Below are 15,024 nucleotides of genomic sequence, written 5' to 3'. Positions count from 1 at the left end.
CAAGAGGGCTCCTGGGAACTTCATCAGTGTTAATAGACCGTGAACTTTTTGAAGGCTTTATCTCCTACCCTCTGGCATGCAAATTCAGAGTGCTGCTCACCAGATCCAGTTAGCATCATGTCCTCAGTGTAACAGAGCAGCATGGCGTCCTGCAGGGTATCAAGATGGTCAGAGTCTGTTTTGTGACAGAATGGGTGACTTGACTTATGCAGGGGCAATTCAGCAAGTAGAAACTACTTTGGATTTTTTTTTTTTTTTTTTTTTACTGATTGGAATAAAAAAGAGTGCCGTACCAGGTGCCAGGAACTGTGTGATCTGCTTCTGTGAAGATGCCAGAGTGCCGTACCAGGTGCCAGGAACTGTGTGATCTGCTTCTGTAAAGATGCCAGAGCGCCGTACCAGGTACCAGGAACTGTGTGATCTGCTTCTGTAAAGATGCCACATCTGAAACCGAATCTGCAGCTACACTTGGCGTCGTCATCCGGTTACATCTGTAAAACCAGCAGTCACTCTCCACCATCCATGTGGCTTCTGCACTGGCCCCACAGGCAAGTCCAGTGGGCACGTTGGTAGAAATCCCTGCCTTGGCTCCTTCCTTGTCTTCTGTGGCAGTGATCCCTAATCGTCCATCTCCATGGACATGATTTGCTTTGGGTTTACCGTCATTGAGTGGACGGGTGGGGTAGGTGTTTTTCCACTTTGGGCCTTCCTACTCTAAATAGGGATCTGCCGTGAGCATCCTACTAATTACTTGGTATCTGTGGTCACTCTGTTCCCGGGCTGGGAAAGTAACCAGAGCTGAGTGCCTGGGATCACGGGACAGATGTAAGGTGGATTTGGCTAAGACTCCATGTTAGCCCCCACCCTTAATGAGCTCTTGCTCTCACTCCTGGACTGTAGTGGCAGCTTAGGTCTCCGGAGATCAGCCCTCACTCAGAAACAGTACCTAATACGTTCAGAGAGTCTGGGTGTTTTCCTTTCCCCAGTGCTCAGTCACATGGTCAATGGCTGTGGACCCTCTGGGGAACAGATTGACATCATTTACCTGTGGTCAGTTTCTAGGGGTCTCTTTCAAGGGGACCTTCAGCTTAGTCAAGGAGCCCTGGGGCTGTGACCCAGCTTGGCTGTGGGATCTGGATAAGAGGCTGTGAGTCCTTGATACAGGGACTTCCGTTAGGTCTCCACCCAGTAGGCCTAGAAATGCTCTTATTCTATGTCAAGCATCAGTTTTTGTTGTTCAGTCGCTAAGTTGTGCCTGACTCTTCTGCAGCCCCATGGACTGTAGCCCACCAGGGATTTCCCAGGCAAGAAAACTGGAGGAGGTTGCCATTTCCTCCTCAAGGGGATCTTCCTGACTCGGGGATTGAACCTGTATCTCCTGCATTGGCAGGCAGTTTTTTTTTTTTTTTTTTTTTTTTTACTGCTGGGCCACCTGGGAGGCCCAAGCTTAGTAGGCTGATTTGATGGTCAGTTTACCACTGTCTTAGACTCTAGTGGGTCAGAATACTCCGATCACCAAAATGCCCCGTGACTCACTGGCATTTGTGTAGTTAAGAGCTGTCATTGTTCTTTGCTGTCCCTAAATTCCATTGTTCCCTCTGTGATCAGAGAACTGAGCTCCATGGTCACTGTTTCTCACTGTTGGCTCTGACCTGTCAAGAGTTCCACTGCAAGGCTGCTCAGGGGTGCTGGTGCCCCCCTCACAAGGCTTGTTCCTCAGATCCTCCCTGGAAGGGGCGGTTTAGCGGGGTGGCTGGGCAGGTTAGGTTGCCCTTTGCAGAACCACTCCAGCATTTCCAGTTCCCTGAGCTTTTCCTGACTCTGTCCTCTGCAGCAGTGGTTCTCAACTTGGGTAGCACATTAGAATTCCAAGGGGCTTTAAAAATTCTGATGTCCAGGCCATACCCCAGACCAGTTAAACCAGAATCTCTGGAGTTGGATGCAGAAAGCTGTAGTTTTTAAAGCTTCACAGGTGATTTCAGTGTGCAGGCACTTGAGTTCCACAGTAGTAATTCTCAAAGCATGGTTTAGCCATCAGCATCGCTTGGAAACTTGTTGGAACTGCAAATTCTTAGGGCATGGCCCAGCATTCTGTGTTTTTACAGATTCTTCAGTGATTCTGATGCATACTCAAATTTGAGAGCCACTACTCTGCTGTATGGGCTTCCCTGGTAGCTCAGCTGTTGAAGAAAACGCCTGTGTTGCAGGAGGCCTGGGTTCAATTCCTGGGTCAGGAAAATCCCCTAGAGAAGGCTCAGGCTACCCACTCCAGTATTCTTGGGCTTCCCTGGTGACTCAGAGGGTAAAGAATCCACCTGCAGTGTGGGAGACCTGGGTTTGATCCCTGGGCTGGGAAGATCCCCTGGAGAAGGGCATGGCAACCCACTCCTGTCATCTTGCCTGCAGAATTCCATGGACAGAGGAGCCTGGTGGGCTGTAGTCCATGGGGTTGCAAAGAGTCAGACGCGACTGAGCAAATTTCACTTGCTGTATGCCGGCAAAATCCTAGTATTTTGACCTCATTAATTATAGGCCATTGTTAAGGCCATGTTTTAATTGTTAGGCTAGCAAACTCTCAAGTGTTTGAATCTCTGGACTCCCTGGCAAGAAGCATTGTCAATGTGACCTGGATACCTGCTTTTGAGCCCTGGTTTTATTCTCAAAGAAGATTATTTTTTTCCTTTGCTTCATTCAGTGCCAAGGTCTCAAGATTCCTTATTTCCCTCTCTTGCAATTTGGTTCATTTCTTACTCATACATCATTGGGGTCCCAACTTAATGTGAATGATCTCCTAAGTGATACCACACTCTGGGCAAGCCCTGGAGTTTGTCACTTGTTCTGTTGCAGAAGGTCATTTCAAGGTCATAAAGACTGATCACATGCCTGCCTGCAGGGTTAAAAGTATCTTGAATGCTTACCTATTTTCTTATTTTCCTGTGTTCTCTCTGCTGGCATATTTTCCAAGTTTCAGTCTTTGAGATTCCCAAAACTGCCAGTTCAGCTGTGCAGTTTATAAAGACATTAAAAAATATTTTATCTAGCATTTTAAAATTATTTTCAGTGGGAGGAATATTTAGGACATCTTGTCTGCCATCTGCCAGAGACGGGCAAAAGAATTTTAATGATTAATCTGGCTTCAAACTGCAGATTTATTACAGATTTATGGCAATTTGACACCCAATTTCCTAACCTGCAGGGCAGGATTTATCAGTATACTTCTCATTCACAGCTTTTCTGGCTATTGGTGCTTCACAACTCTGGTGTCAGATCCATGATACAAGTGTTAATGGCAGATCTTAGCTGCGACACAAATGATCTTCTTCTCCACTAAGATACGGGTGCAGTCGTTTACTGACTGTCTTGTTTTGTCAGTAATTATTTTAAGGTACAAAAACTTTGTCATTACTATGTATAACTAAAGTGGTCTGTCTGAATTGGATGATTAGAATTCTGTCTTAGTTGGGGTATGACTAGCTGATACTGGGGTAATGGCAACCATCAGAACCTCAGAGGCTTTAGAACTCTCTCGCTGTTGGCCTGGGTGCTCTGAGGGCAGCTGACATCAGAGCCCCAGCAGCTTGCAGTTCATCTCCATCTAGCAGGTGTACTCACGTTTCCTGGGACATGGGGATAGAGTAGAGAAAATTGCCTATGGATTCCTGGGTCGGAAGGATCCCCTGGAGGAGGGCATGGCAACCCACTCCAGTATTCTTGCCTAGAGAATTCCATGGACAGAGGATCCTGGCAGGCTACAGTCCACAGGGTCACAAAGAGTTGGACACAACTGAAACGATTTAGCATGCACACATGTACACACATCATTTTTACTTTCAGCCAATTGGTAAGAGTTATTAGCATGGTCCCATTCAACTTCAGGGGAGCTGGAAAATATTTTCATGTGTCCAGGAAGGGAGAGGAACTGCACGGCACAAGTACTGTTCACCGCTTCTGCAGGTTGACTGCCTAACTTGGTCATAGAGGGTGTTGATGAGGGGAAATGAGCAAGGTCAGAGACTCCAAGAGAGGATGAGAGCAGCCAGGGCCTGCGGCTCCAGAGGGCCTTTGGAGCGGGGCCTCTTGGAGCCTTGCTTGGAGTCACTGCTAGTAAACTTCAGCTCTTGTTTATTCTGTGCCACTCCACTCCAGGTTCAGCTTTCTGAGCAGGAGCCTTGCTGGCTGTTTAGGTTGTGGCCTCGTCTTTTTTTTTTTCAAATTTTGAATAAAACTCTGATTTATTATTTTATTTTTAAAGACCTCTGATTTTGAGGTAATTAACACAAAATTTTGTTCTCTGATAAGATAAAGAACAAAAAGAAATCCGCTAGTGATGTAGTTTATTTTTTAAACATTTTTATTGAAGTGTAGTTGATTTACAATGTTGTGTTAGTTTTCAGGTGTATAGCAAAGTGAATCAGTTATACACATACGTATATCTACTTTTTTAAAGGTTCTTTTTCCATACGGGTCATTACAGAGTACTGAGCAGAGTTTCTTGTGCTGTACAAGAGTTTCTTATTAGTTATCTGTTTTATGTATAGTAGTGTGTATATGTCAATCCCAGTCCCCCAATTTATAATTCCCTATCCCTGATCGCCTGGTAACCATAAGCTTGTTTTCTACATCCGTGTCTGTATTTCTGATTTAACTTTAATTTAACCAGACTAGGAGGGAAGATAGAGAAGGCAATGGCAACCCACTCCAGTACTCTTGACTGGAAAATCCCATGGATGGAGGAGCCTGGCAGGCTGTAGCCCATGGGGTCGCTAAGAGTCGGACACGACTGAGCGACTTAGCAGCAGGAGGGAAGTGTTTCTGAAGGGAGCCAGGACCCTAACAGTTTCCATGTTTGGAGGGCCTGCTTTGTCATCGCATGGACAAGCGCAGTACAGGAGAGGTTTTTCTTCAAAAGGAACTTGACTGGTGGTAGGAAGAGGGATTGGGTGACTGGTGGCCAAAAAGCGACACATTCTTTTGCAGTTTTGAAGTTTGTTGACATCTAATTAAAAAAAAAATCAGGGAACTTGATAAAATTTGTGTACCAAGTGCTTCTAAACTGTTTTGATGGCTGTTAAAGAAATCTACTTATGCATTTATTTGCTTTTCCTGACAGTGCGTAATCTTTAAGAGAAAAAATTCCACCAGTTCCAGGTGCTTTGTTTACATTTAGGCCTCCGCAGGGTAGTGGCAAGATAGCAGTACTGACTTTTTCTCCCTGATTATTTACTTTTAGGGGTTAGATGCCAATTTGAATGCAGTAACCCAGTTATCAATAATATGCAGAGTATTAGAGATTAAAGATTATATCCACTTTGATATCCAGAAGTCACTGAGGAGAACTTCTTACAGCATTGCAACATTGCAGTAATATTTCCAGTTATTAGATACAGCACAGATTTTTTTTCTCTTCAGATAAGTTTACCATCTTTCTGTTTCTGCCTTCTCTTATCTGTTTCTAGTGTGTTTTCTTTCTCTCACACTTTTTAAACCAACACTTTTGAAAATGAGAACTTGAAGTTTCAAGTCTACGGATCTGAAATGCAGTTCCCAGCGGAGTCTGAGATTTAATACAAATAAAATTAAAGCCAGGATTATGAGGTTCATGTTTTATGTGAGCAAGCTGTGTTTGGGACATTGAAAATGGTGTTCTAAGAAAGAAAAAGGTTGGGCCGAGTGGTATCCATTGGAATTCTCTGTTCCTTTCAGATCATGAAATGCTCCTGCTTGAGGGGTTGGGACTCCACAGGGAAGAATACTGAACAGTATCTAATTTAAAAGGTTATGTTGTTGTGATGTCTGCTGCTGTTATCTCCCATTGGGAACAGTTATATTGGGCCTTAAAAAAATGTCCCTTTGGCCTAATAAAACACTCTAGTCTCTTTGGTCTGGAGTTTATTTCAATTTCTATTTGTAGCTGTTAATTGTATACCTGTTAACATGGACATTTAAAAACTATATTTTAGAGTCAGGAGCTAGCAAACTCTCTGCGAGTTCAGAATATGAGTTTTATAACTGCAGAAGTTCTTCATCTTCTGTCTCTCTGCCTAAGAGACTCAGTTCGGGTATGTGAAATTGAAGCATATCCGACCTGATGTCAATCTGATGGTTTCAGATAAAGCTGAGAGAGGCCTGGCTTTCCCTTGTCAAAGCTGTAAAATGAGTTTAAGACCTCAGAGTAGTTTAAGATACAGGATTTTGTTGTTGTTCGGTCGCTCAGTTGTATCCTACTCTTTGCAACCCCATGGATTGCAGCATGCAAGGCTTCCCTGTCCTTCACCATCTCCTGGAGCTTGCCAAACTCATGTCCACTGAGTCAGTGATGCCATCCAACCCCCTCATCCTCTGTCTTCTCTTTCTCCTCCTGCTGTTAATCTTACCCAACTTTTCCAAAGAGTTGGCTGTTTGCATCAGGTGGCCAAAGTATTGGAACTTCAGCTTCAGCATCAGTCCTTCCAATGAATATTCAGGACTGATTTCCTTTAGGATTGACCGGTTGGATCTCCTTGCAGTCCAAGAGACTCTCAAGAGTCTTCTCCAGCACCATAGTTCAACAATTCTTTGGTGCTTAGCCTTTTTATATTGTCCAGCTCTTACATTTATACAGTTTCATTACCACATACGTGACTACTGGAAAAACCATAGCTTTGACTATACAGGCCTAAGAAATAGGTTTACAATCCTATTATTGTATCTGGTTGTTATTATAATAATTATTATTATTTTTAATTATAAATAATTATTGTTATTTGAAGTAATCAAGCAACCAGTCATGCCTATGGTTGCAGAACCATAGTTTCTTTTAGGGTAATAGAATCAGTGATTGTATAGATATGCCTTAAAGCATAATAATCCTAGAAGTAAGACACCCTCCATTCTCCTCATTTTCCTTAGATTTTCCAAAAAATACATACAATAGTAGCATAATACATGAATATCCATCCCATTAAAAAAAATCTATTTTAGCTTCATTGTTAAAAGGCCAGGTAAATTTTTATACACTATAGGAGAAACATGCCTAAGAAGAATATCCACCTATTACTTGGATTTCTGAGTTGGAAGAAGAACTGAACAATCTCATTTACGGTTTTTGTTTTGTTTAGTATTGGCATATTTTAGTGTCATACTTACATCAATAAAGTTATTTTTCCCGCTTGGTGTTTGTCATTTATGTGGTTATTCTTATAGTTTTCCTTTTTAATATTAATGTTTCTTGAAATTTTTACGGAATGAGTTGAAAATCTATACGGTAATATCACAGGGAAACTTATTTGTTGTGCATTGTAAAATGGTATCCAAAGTTAAGTTTTGCAAGTGAGATGTTGGGCTGCTGTGACTTTTCTAGCATAGATCATATGATGTTTGTCTGTCTATAATGCACTCAGTTTCAAAGCAGTTTCTGTTACGCTGGAGGCAGTTCAGACAGTTTTATATCTTTAAGGGTCTGCAGCATTAAAATGTTTTAATTTCCTGTGATGTTTACTGATACCAAATGGCCAGTGGATGATAAAATGGAACAGAGCTATATGTCCCTGCTATGAATATTGTGAAACAGAAAGTTGGATCTGGGTTTTGAATTTAGAATGAGGTTAACTTGAAAAAATTAAAATTTTATTTTGGGGTAATTGTAGATTCACATGCCGTTGTAAGAAATAGTGCAGAGAGATGCTGGGTATATATGGTACTTCATCTAATTTTCCCCGATGGTGACATCTTGGAGAACTGTCAGGCGGTATCACAGTCAGAATGTCGATGGTGAGATAGTTAATGATCAGAACGGTGTCGTCACCACAAGGATCACCCTTACCGCCCTTTATAGCCATACCCACTCCCTCTATCTCATGCTCTTCCTTCCCGCCCCTGGCGACTGACTAATCCCTTCTCCATTTCTGTACTTCTTTCATTTTGAAGATGTATATAACCTTTCAGAGCTGGCTTTTTCGTTTAACCTAATTCTCTGACTCTTCATTCTGGTTGTTGCCTGTGTTCACATTTTGTTACTTTTTATTGCTTATTAGTTCCAAAGAATAGCAAGAAGAGATAAGAAAGCCTTCTTCAGTGATCAATGCAAAGAAATAGAGGAAAACAACAGAATGGGAAAGACTAGGGATTTCTTCAAGAAAATCAGAGATACCAAAGGAACATTTCATGCAAAGATGGGCTCGATAAAGGACAGAAATGGTATGGTCCTAACAGAAGCAGAAGATATTAAGAAGAGATGGCAGGAATACACAGAAGAACTGTACAAAAAAGATCTTCACGACCCAGATAATCACGATGGTGTGATCACTCACCTAGAGCCAGACATCCTGGAATGTGAAGTCAAGTGGGCCTTAGAAAGCATCACTACGAACAAAGCTAGTGGAGGTGATGGAATTCCAGTTGAGCTATTTCAAATCCTGAAAGATGATGCTGTGAAAGTGCTGCACTCACTATGCCAGCAAATTTGGAAAACTCAGCAGTGGCCACAGGACTGGAAAAGGTCAGTTTTCATTCCAATCCCAAAGAAAGGCAATGCTCAAACTACCACACAATTGCGCTCATCTCACATGCTAGTAAAGTAATGCTCAAAATTCTCCAAGCCAGGCTTCAGCAATATGTGAACCGTGAACTTCCTGATGTTCAAGCTGGTTTTAGAAAAGGCAGAGGAACCAGAGATCAAATTGCCAACATCTGCTGGATCATGGAAAAAGCAAGAGAGTTCCAGAAAAGCATCTATTTCTGCTTTATTGACTATGCCAAAGCCTTTGACTGTGTGGATCACAGTAAACTGTAGAAAATTCTGAAAGAGATGGGAATACCAGACCACCTGATCTGCCTCTTGAGAAACTTGTATGCAGGTCAGGAAGCAACAATTAGAACTGGACATGGAACAACAGACTGGTTCCAAATAGGAAAAGGAGTACGTCAAGGCTGTATATTGTCACCCTGTTTATTTAACTTATATGCAGAGTACATCATGAGAAACGCTGGACTGGAAGAAACACAAGCTGGAATCAAGATTGCCGGGAGAAATATCAATAACCTCAGATATGCAGATGACACCACCCTTACGGCAGAAAGTGAAGAGGAACTCAAAAGCCTCTTGATGACAGTAAAAGTGGAGAGTGAAAAAGTTGGCTTAAAGCTCAACATTCGGAAAACGAAGATCATGGCATCCGGTCCCATCACTTCCTGGCAAATAGATGGGGAAACAGTGGAAACAGTGTCTGACTTTATTTTTCTGGGCTCCAAAATCACTGCAGATGGTGACTGCAGCCATGAAATTAAAAGATGCTTACTCCTTGGAAGGAAAGTTATGACCAACCTAGATAGCATACTCAAAAGCAGAGACATTCCTTTGCCAACAAAGGTCTGGGTAGTCAAGGCTATGGTTTTTCCTGTGGTCATGTATGGATGTGAGAGTTGGACTGTGAAGAAAGCTGAGCGCCGAAGAATTGATGCTTTTGAACTGTGGTGTTGGAGAAGACTCTTGAGAGTCCCTTGGACTGCAAGGAGATCCAACCAGTCCATTCTGAAGGAGATCAGCCCTGGGATTTCTTTGGAGGGAATGATGCTGAAGCTGAAACTCCAGTACTTTGGCCACCTCATGCGAAGAGTTGACTCATTGGAAAAGACTCTGATGCTGGGAAGGATTGGGGGCAGGAGGAGAAGGGGACGACAGAGAATGAGATGGCTGGATGGCATCACTGACTCGATGGACGTGAGTCTGAGTGAACTCCGGGAGTTGGTGATGGACAGGGAGGCCTGACGTGCTGCGATTCATGGGGTCGCAAAGAGTCGGACACAACTGAGCGACTGATCTGATCTGAATAGTATTCTGTATTCATTTACCTGTTGAAAGATAACCTGGATCATTTCCAGTTTTGACCGTTACAAATAAAGCTGCTGTAAAATTGAACAACAGGTTTTGTGTGGATGGACGTACTCATTTCTCTGGGATAAATGCTGATGAGTGCAGTTTCTAGGTCCTGTGGCAGCTGCATGTTTAGTGGTTCATTTGTTGTGTTTTGATTGAGAAACTGCCAAACTATTTTCCAGCATGGCTGTACCATTTTACATTCCCACCAGAGATGGTGTGAGCCATCCAGTTTCTCTCCATCCTTAGCAGCAATTGCTATTGTCACTCTTTTTGATAGCGGTGTAGTGATAGCTCATTGTGGTTTTAATTGGCATTTCCCTAATCGTCAGTCCTGTTGAACGTCTTTTCATATGCTTATTTGCGAGTTGTGTAGCTTCTTTGGTACAATGTCTCTGTGCTATGGTATCAGATCTACTCTTTACCTAGTTTCTGAAGACTTTATCATATATATGTATTTTTTTTTTTTTTACTTCTCTTTTTCTGTTTTACATTTAAGTCTATGATCCATTTTGAGTTAATACTTCGTATAAAGTGTCAGACTTAGGCTGAGATTTACTTGTTTTTCCAGTGGAAAGCCAGTTGCTCCAGCAACATTTGTTGAAAGATGGACTTTCCTTCCTTATACTGCCTTTGCACATTTGTCAAAAATCTACTAGTGTGGAGCTAGTTCTGAATTCTGTGTTCTGGTTCATTGATCTGAGAGCCTGTCTCTCTGACACTGCCTCACAGTCTTGATTACTGTAACTACATACTGTCTTGAAACCAGATAGAACAGTTTTCAACCACTTTATTCTCCTTTTTCAAAATTGTTTTGGCAATTCTGATACTTCTGTTTTTCTGCATAAATTGTAGGATAATCTTGTCAATATCTACAAAAAAATCTTGGTAAGATTTTGATAGGAATTTCGATAAACCAGGCTATCAGTTTGGGGGAAATTGACATCTTCACTGTGAGTCTTACTATCTATGAACCTAGTATATCTCCTTTTTGTATTGATTTATGAGATGGTCAGTCAGGATTGGCCACACGAGGAGAAAGAGCAGAGGCTCAGGAAAATAGAGTTTACTATGCTTAGTGCTCCTCAAGACAGGTGGCATACAGAGCCGTGTGGAAAAACACCAAGGTGGTCAGGAGGCAGAACAGGAGTGCTTAGGCTTTGGCCTTTGTTGGGGTTTCCACGGGAAAGGCAGGGCAGGATAAATAGCTTAGAATTGGTAGGTATGAATACTTTCAGCAGCATATGGGAATAATGACAGTCTCTAGTTGCCTGGTACCCGGCCTAGGATGATGAAGACAGAAGAGTATTGCCTTCTGAGGTATAAGGACCAGATAGAGGAGGTATGGTTCTGGGTTTGCTGGTTAGCATATTGAAGACTTGCTTTCCTGGGGCTTCCGTGGTGGCTCACACTATAAAGTATCTGCCTGCAATGTGGGAGACCCATTTTCGATCCCTGAGTCAGGAAGGTCCCCTGGAAAAGGGAATGGCTACCCACTCCAGTATTCTTGTCTGGAGAATTGCACAGACGGAGGAGGCTAGTGGACTATAATCCACGCAGTTGCAAAGAGTCGGACATGACAGAGTGACTAACACTCATTTTTCATGGGCCTTAGCTACCTCTAAAAATTGGCTGGCCCTAGGAAGGTCATTCTCTCCCCAGCCAGAATGATTTGTTTAAGATGTCAAAACATCACATTGTATAGAAAATAAAACACACACACAAACATACATAAAAATACACCTCTTCTTTTATTTAGATCATCTTTGGGTTTTTTTTAAACATTGTTTATATTTGTAGTATATATAATTTAATCACAGTCTAGTGGTATCATGATTTCTCTCGTTCAAGTGAAGTATAGAAAACTTCCTTTTTCAACCATTTAACCTCCTTCAGTTTTATATAGTTAGCATATTATTGGCCAGATATGTATTGATATGTCTTTTATTACCTTAACGTTATTGACCAGAGATGTTTCAGTGTTCACTTACATAGCACATTGCTGGCCATATGCGTTAGTTTATGCAAAAATCCCCTGGTCAGTAATGAGTAAAATATATCCTCTAAATACGTTTAGAACCAAACCAAGCATTTTTATAATGTTTGCTTCAAACATCAAAGATAATTTAGAAAACTTAATAGGAGAAGGAAAGACTATTGAATTTACCTTATTTTTGCCTCTCATGTTCTTGTTTCTTTCCTCGTATTCCAAGGTTCCTTTAAAAAAATTGTTTCCTTTCTTTTTAGAAAACTTGCCTTTATCCACTCTTTTATGGTAAGTGTGTGGTTTTCATAGGGTAAAAATGGCTGAGCATTGTTAATTTCAGATGGTTCAATGTAATATTAATGAATGATCAGTGGATGATTAATCCAGGATAAAGGAAAAGACAGCTGTGTGTGGAAATGACCTGCAAAGGCTAATGTGTTGTATATGATTGCTTTTTCCTCCTCAACCATTTTGTATAGGGAGTAAGGCAGTAAGTGGTGGGGGTTACATAAGATGTTATGTCTATATGGAGGAAGAGTACTCAGCAATAAAAAAGAATGCATTATATATAAATAAAATAGCATGCTTTAATCTCAAATGCATTATGCTAAGTGAAAGAAGCCAGACAAATAAGGATACATGATATGTGATCCAACTGATATAAACTGTAGAAAATGCAAACTAACGACAGAAAGTAAATTGGTGGAAGAGAAAGGTAGTGGGATGGGGGATTACCAAGGGAACTTGGGGAAACACTTGAGGCTGTTGCTGTCTCGATTGTGGTGGTGATTTCACATGGGATGTGTGTATGTCAAATGTATCTAATTATACACTTTAAATATATACAACTGGGGGAATTCCATGGTGATCCAGTGGTTACAACTCAGAGCTTTTACTGCGGGTGGCCCCAGGATCAATCCCTGTTTGGGGAACTACAATCCTGCAAGCCACACTGCACGGCAGAAAAATAACAACAAGAGAATGTAGCTCATTGTAGGTCAGTTATAAATCAAAACTGTCCCCACCTCAAGTGTTCTTCCCGTGCATGACTGTCGTGTAGCTGCTTGATGTCCAGCTCCAGCTTGTCCACACTCTTGTTTACAAAGTGGAATCAGTGATCACATGCTGGGATGTTGTATTATAACACTGTGAAATTGTTCTGAAAATTTTAAATTGCTCACTTTCAGTTGTTAAACTTTTAAATGAATAAAGCGAGATACAATTGACATACAACATTGTGTTCATTTTAGGTGTGCAACGTAGTGTTTTGATATATGTTCAATTTAAAAACCTTGGTCTTAATCACCATGAGAAATAGTCTTGTTTGTATACCATGTTTTGAGTTGCACTGTTTCAGAGCAATGTTTCCATACTACTTACATACATTTCCCCCCCATCTCATTCTATATGTATCATTCTGAAACCATTCAACCCTAGTTTATGGTCACAGTGTGATTTGATTAATCTTGTGTTCTGTGGTATAAATTCTGGCATGGAGCATGGGATTTTCTCTGTATGAGTCCTAGGAAATAAACTAGATCTGATAAAAATATGCTGCAGAATTTGAAAGTGAATTATACTGAAATGTTGTTATAATATTGCCCCTCTCATATTTTTGAAGGAATCACTTAAAAGTTTAATGCAGTATAAGAATTGAATGCAGTATTTAATGCAGTATAAGCCTCCAAGTGGCATGGATGGTGTGTGGGGCAAGTTGTTTCCACTCTCTCAGCCTAGGTTTTCTGGCTTTAAAGACAGAGCCACAGTTGCCTGGCAGAAGATTATCGTATATAGTGAAAGTGCTTGGTAACTGATAAATGCTGTAAGTGTTGTTTCTGTTCAGTGGCTCAGCTGTGTCTGACTCTTTGCGACCCAGTGGACTGCAGCATGCCAGGCTTCCCTGTCCTTCACCATCTCCTGGAGCTTGCTCAAACTCATGTCCATTGAATCAGTGATTCCATCCAACCATCTCGGCCTCTGTCATCCTCTTCTCTTCCTGCCTTCAATCTTTGAAAGCATCAGGGTCTATTCCAATGAGTCAGTTCTTCGCATCAGGTGGCCAAAGTATTGGAGTTTCAGCTTCAGCATCAGTCCTTCCAATGAATGTTCAGGGTTGATTTCCTTTAGGATTGACTGGTTTGATATCCTTGGTGTTCAAGGGACTGTCAAGGGTCTTCTCCACCACAGTTCAAAGGCATCAGTCCCTCCATACTCAGCCTTTTTTTGTTCAGCTCTCACATCCATACATGACTACTGGAAAAATCATACCTTTGACTGTACGGACTTTTGAAGACAAAGTAATGTCTCTGCTTTTTAATATGCCATCTAGGTTGGGCATAGCTTTTCTTTCAAGCAGCAAGCGTCTGTTATTTTCATGGCTGCAGTCACCATCTGCAGTGATTTTAGAGCCCCCAAAAATAAAGTCTGTGACTGTTTCCATTGTTTCCCCATCTATTTGCCATGAAGTGATGGGACTGGATGCCATGATCTTTGTTTTTTGAATGTTGAATTTTAAACCAGCTTTTTCACTCTCCTCTTTCATCTTCATCAAATGGTCCTTTAGTTTTGCTTCACTTTCTGCCATAAGGGTGGTGTCATCTGCATACCTGAGGTTATTGATATTTCTCCTGGCAATCTTGATTCCAGCTTGTGCTTCATCCAGCCCAGCGTTTCTCATGATGTACTCTGCATATAAGTTAAACAAGCGGGATGACAATATACAGCCCTGACGTACTCCTTTCCCAATTTGGGACTAGTCTGTTGTTCCATGTCCAGTTCTAACTGTTGCTTCTTGACCTGCATACAGTTTTCTTAGGAAGCAGGTAAGGTGGTCTGGTATTCCCATCTCTTTCAGAATTTTTCACAGTTTGTTGTGATCCACATAGTCGAAGGTTTTAGTATAGTCAGTGAAGCAGAAGTAGATGTTTTTCTGGAATTCTCCTGCGTTTCCTATGATCCAGCAGATGTTGGCAATTTGATCTCTGGTTCCTCTGCCTTTTGTAAATCCACCTTGTACATCTGGAATTTCTCAGTTCACATACTGCTGAAGCCTAGCTTGAAGGATTTTGAGCATTACTTTGCTAGTGTGTGAGATGAGTGCAATTGTGTGGTAGTTTGAACATTCTTTGAAATTGCCCATCTTTGAGATTGAAATGAAAACTGACCTTTTCCAGTCCTGTGGCCA

The 15,024-nt window shown here is 41.6% G+C and overlaps 1 protein-coding gene across 10 annotated transcripts in view; it reads left to right on the top strand.

The window, feature by feature from the left end:
* ULK4 (unc-51 like kinase 4) overlaps positions 1-15,024 on the top strand; it is a 505,777-nt gene that overhangs the window by 65,469 nt on the left and 425,284 nt on the right. The window lies entirely within an intron of this gene.

This window comes from Bubalus bubalis, chromosome 21 (genome assembly GCF_019923935.1).
Source record: "Bubalus bubalis isolate 160015118507 breed Murrah chromosome 21, NDDB_SH_1, whole genome shotgun sequence".
In the NCBI taxonomy this organism is placed as follows: Eukaryota; Metazoa; Chordata; class Mammalia; order Artiodactyla; family Bovidae; genus Bubalus; species Bubalus bubalis.
Note: the sequence above shows the minus strand (reverse complement) of the source record. Positions and strands in the feature narration are given on the sequence as shown.